The sequence below is a fragment of the Galeopterus variegatus genome, unplaced genomic scaffold (genome assembly GCF_000696425.1).
Source record: "Galeopterus variegatus unplaced genomic scaffold, G_variegatus-3.0.2 Scaffold8673, whole genome shotgun sequence".
Taxonomy (NCBI): domain Eukaryota; kingdom Metazoa; phylum Chordata; class Mammalia; order Dermoptera; family Cynocephalidae; genus Galeopterus; species Galeopterus variegatus.
The window spans coordinates 33,765-38,760 of record NW_007734784.1 but is presented as its reverse complement, the minus strand read 5'-3'; the positions used below and the strand labels follow the sequence as shown (position 1 = coordinate 38,760).

The following is a 4,996-nucleotide window of genomic DNA, read 5'->3' as shown; positions in this document are numbered from 1 at the left end:
GTTGGGTGACAAAGAAAGCTGTTAACTGAATTACAAAATTCTTATGGAAATAAGCAGTTTGGGTGGTAGTCAGAGTGGGAAATTCAAAGAACTTGTTGCCCTCTCTTCCTGGATACCAAAAGGTAGGCTGTCGCTTACTTTTAAGAGATGTTATTAAGGAATTCAGATGGAATATGTTCCTTGGGAATGTAGAATCAAATCGCGGTTAACCCTCCTTGGCTTATGGTAGCTTATAAGGTAAGTATCTCTCTCACCCTTCATAAGACAGTCTAGATATTGGGAAGTCGTTCTCTGTGCTTCACTTGAAACCATAATGAGAAAGGTGCTATTGGGGTCTCCAGGCCACGTTCGGGTTGTTTTCCTGCATCTAAGCATGATTTCTGAAATCCATTATAAACGTTCCATGCAGCTGACTCTTTTTTTGCCAGTGTGGCCTTTTTACCTTGTTTTGAAAATCCAAGTCAATTGCTAGGGTAGCATGTTGCCCTTACGTAAGGTCTTTTTGGTCGGCTGTGAAGGGAAGCTGAAACATAAAGATTTGGGGGGCTTCCTATGATTAATGCCCACAACCGTTTCTGCAAAATTGACTCTCACCCTGTGTGTTGCAGGTGATATTTGAATCCGTCTCTTTGAAGGGTCATCCTGGCTACATCGCTGTGGACGAGGTCCGGGTCCTCGCTCATCCGTGCAGTAAGTCTGCTCATCCATGCAGTAAGTCTGTGCCCTCCTCCCACCACAGCCTTGCTCCATGCAGACTGGGTAACTTGAAGGCTGCAGTCCCTCCCATTCATTCAGCTCATAAACATCTCTCTCACTCTCTCTCTTCGCTCATCCGTGCAGTAAGTCTGTGCCCTCCTCCCACCACAGCCTTGCTCCATGCAGACTGGGTAGCTTGAAGGCTGCAGTCCCTCCCATTCATTCAGCTCATAAACATCTCTCTCACTCTCTCTCTTTTAATCCTTCAAAAATGCTTACATACTCAATGCAATCAGTCCTGAATAAATCCATAATTTTGCCGGCCTGTTCAACAGGCAGCCCCTCCAGGAATTTGCAGAGAGTGGCAAAACATCTTCGTTTGAATCTCTCTCCATTATTAAGGGAGTCTAAAGTCCTGATTGTTTATTAGTGGGATTCAGACCACTGAAGTGGAAGAATTAGAGGGCTTTGGATAGAATCTTTTGCAATTGTCTTAAAAAAAGAACACGACCAAAACACGGAGCAAATTAGCACACTGTTCACTCACAGGGAAAAGTACCCCAAAGCTATTAATTCTTTAAAAATAATTTTAAATACACTCATCAGCTCCGTGCAGGCATCGGGAGAGATTTGTCACAGTGGTTAGTACTCACGGTACAGTGTCGAGAGTCCTCAGAGGCATACCACTCTTCCATCCGCTTTTGTCTTGAAGTTCCCTCTCTGCTGTATTTAGTCTAAGATACTTGAATGTGTTTCAGCAGGGAGGTGTGGGTCCTGGGTTCACTAAATCTCAGAGGAGGCAAGTAGTTGAGATGCAGGGTGCAGGTAGTTGAGATGACATCATATCTAGTGACACTGGGTCGGGGGACTGTAATCAAAGGGATATGTGTGGGGGTTATGGCAGACTCTGGGAGGAGTAGCTGGGATGCCAGCCCCACTAGTTTGTTGGTACTCTGCAGATTGGAGATTCCCATTAGTTTTTTGGCAGTCACCGAATTCTAGTTAACCCCTAGTGGGGCTCTCTGCACACTCCCCATATGGTCATGAATCATGCTATCGGCTATGGTGCAGTTGCTGCTACCTCAGAAGATTTTATGCACCCTCTCCTTATGTGCCTTCCAGTCCTCCCATTTGGGGACTATTTTCATTTCATTCCCATCCATGTTGCTTTAACTGAAATAACTCTTTCCTCTTCTGCTGCGATGAATCTGTCAGATCCTCAACTATCATTTCCAGCCCTCTGCCTGGCACTGGAAATACCATTGTGTGACTCATTGTCTTAGAGCACCTTCTCTGGAGGAATTTGGGATAAGTTCCAAGTTCCAGATAATATGTTGGGAACTGTGCTTGGTGTCTGTGCAAAAGAGACCCTCCTTCCCAGGAATCAGCCAGCATCTCAGGAATGCTGAGATCTAGTGTATGCTCTTCCTTACACTGGCTTAAGATCCCTACCCTCTGGGCTACTCCCTGAGCCTTTGAGAATTTTGTCAGATAGGTCTGCCCATTCAGTCATGCCTGGGAAATGTCTCTACTGACTCAGACTTCATGTGAAAAGGATCTCAGAAATCCCCCCAGCTATGTAGGGTTGATACAGTGCATATGTTGATGAGTCCTTGCTCACCAGGATTAAATCTTACCCTCCCTAGACTCCTGCGAGTCAGCATCAATTGCCCATTGGAGAACTATCTTTGGCCTAAGACTGGGAAACTGTGTCAGGAGTTGTCTATTCCATCCGTGGTCCATTAAACTGCGCACACTCTTCCCTGCACATATTCTGTCTCATAGAGCATGCTCACTTTTGCTGCATCTACTTGTATTCCTGCTTCTCACCTTGTGCTTGATGCTTGGACTTGGTCTTTCTAGTAGGTGATACTTGGCTCTTCCCAGGACAAAACAGCATGGCTCCCTATCCCTGGATCACAGAACTCTGTGCTCTAATGGGAATTTTCACCTCCACCGTGACACCCAAACTAGACACCCATCTCTTGTCCCAGCCTCAACTGCCTTTAAGGCCAGATTGGTAAAAGCTCAGCCTTACTTCCAAGCACTGTCCGTGTTTTGCCACCACAGGTAAATGCCTCCTTCTGTCTGAGAAATCTCTATGGCAAAGGGTTCTCTGGAAGGCATTTGATTCCTTTCCACCCCCAAAGTCTCGTGGCTCCTTTGGAATCCTACTTTCATTGGGGCTGCTCCTCAATTTAGGATTCTCCTGACAACCTCATCCTCCTGCTGCTGAGAAGTGTGGATTGCACGGTTATGGAATTGCTGAGAGCCAGTTGCCCATCAAATGGGCCATGGGATATAACTCAGAAAGACGTGACCCTGGCTTTATTCCTGTATAATGTGCTTCTGCTGACTTCAGCCTCAATGCTTAGGCAGCTTAAGCATAAACTTCCCTAGAAACCGCAATGTGAAGGCCCTGTAAAAGTGGCTGGAATTGGAAAAATTCCATTTAACTCTCTGGACAAATACTGGCAGTGTATATAGTAGTCTGAGGTATATCCACAGCTCACAAATCACATGGAGTTGAGTAGGGCCTAGCAAAGGCCACTTCCCCAAAGCCAATACTTAATCTATATTGAGCCCAGGTTTTTATTCATCTTTTTTCTAAGCACGTGCGTTATTGAACATCAGCTATGCGTCAAGAATTTTGCTGGGCACAGTGGATACTGAAGTGACTAAGAATCGTTGAATTCCTGTCCTCATTGTGGTTTCTTAGCAGGAGGGTCAGAGGGAGGGAAGATACTAATAAGTAACTAATATTAAATAAGTAACTAATAATTGCAGATAATGATCAGTGCTGTGAATATAATGTGAGTGGCTTGAATATGGGAGGGCTTCTGATGTAGAGTTGTCAGAGCAGGTGTCTTTGAAGATATGATCTGAGCTGAGACTCAAGTCCTAGAAAGGAGTGCACTGTGCAACAATTTAGGGAGGGGCATTCTAGGCCAATGAAACAGCAAGTGCAGGGACCCTGTAAGGAAAGTCAGCTTGATGCTGCTAGTATGTTCCAAGCATACAGAGCACAGGAGAAAGTGGTGTAAGAGAATGCTAGACAGGTAAACTGGGGCCTTGGGCATCATCGTGAGCAGTTTAGATGTTAATCTAAGTGTTGGGAGGCACTGCTGGAGGGATTTATGCTTGGGGTTGATATAACCTTATTTAATTATTAAAGATCACTTGAGCTAATCTGTGGAGAATGAGATGAAGGTCCATAGAGAATGAGTTGAAGGCCTCATAGACCTATGAGGATAAAAGTTCTGGAGTCATGCAAGAGGTGGTGGTGGCCTGGACTACGATGTTGGAGATACCTTTCATAATCCAATGAGTATTTACCTGGCATGTACTCTGTGCCAGGCACTATTCTGGGTTTATGGGAGTGAGTAAGTCAGACTCATTCTCTGTCCTATAAAAGTTCTGGAGTCATGCAAGAGGTGGTGGTGGCCTGGACCACGATGTTGGAGATACCTTTCATAATCCAATGAGTATTTACCTGGCATGTATCTGTGCCAGGCACTATTCTGGGTTTATGGGAGTGAGTAAGTCAGACTCATTCTCTGTCCTAATGGGCTTCTGGTGAAGTGAAAACACTGAAAATAAAACAAATAATGAGGTAATTATTTGATAAATAACAGATGGCGTTTTAGTGTGGTAGGGCCACCATAAGAAAATATCACAGATTGGGTGGCTTAAACAACAGAAATATATTTTCTGGAGAAAATGCATGTTCTGGAGGCCAGAAGTCCAAGGTCAATGTGCCGACAGGGTTGGTTTCTGGTGAGGCTCTCTCTCCTTGGCTTGCAGAGGGCCTCCTTCTCACCATGTCCTCACATGGTCTTTCCTCTGTGCTAGCAGGTGCTAGGTGTCCAAATGTCCTCTTCTTGCAAGGACGCCAGTTAGGTTGGCTTAGAGCCCACTCTAACAAACTCATTTTAACTTAACCTCTTCTTTAAATGCCTTGTCCCCAAATACAGTGACATTCTGTGGTACTGGAGTTCAGGGCTTCATCATATGAATTTTGAGGAGACACAATTCAGTCCGTAGCATGTGGTCCTCAGTGCTATGAAGAAACATAGAACATGGAGATGGAAAATGGTGGGGGATTAGAGATATATTTAGGCAGTTGTAGTGGATTGAATTATGTCCCCCGTAAAACTCCCTGAAGCTTGAATTGTGTCCCCCAAGTTTTATGTATTAGAAACTTAATCCCCACTGCAACTGTTGAGGGTGGGAAGTCCCATTATGGTAATTGAAAGGTGGGGCCTTGAAGAGGTGATTAGATTGTAGGACCATGCCATAA

At 44.9% G+C, this 4,996-nt stretch overlaps 1 long non-coding RNA gene across 1 annotated transcript in view; it reads left to right on the top strand.

Moving 5' to 3' along the window:
- Positions 1 to 4,996, top strand: part of LOC103608666 — a 22,930-nt gene that overhangs the window by 12,126 nt on the left and 5,808 nt on the right. Inside the window, exon 2 of the long non-coding RNA XR_552080.1 lies at positions 609 to 690. This is a non-coding gene — a long non-coding RNA (uncharacterized LOC103608666). The remainder of the gene's footprint in view (positions 1 to 608; positions 691 to 4,996) is intronic.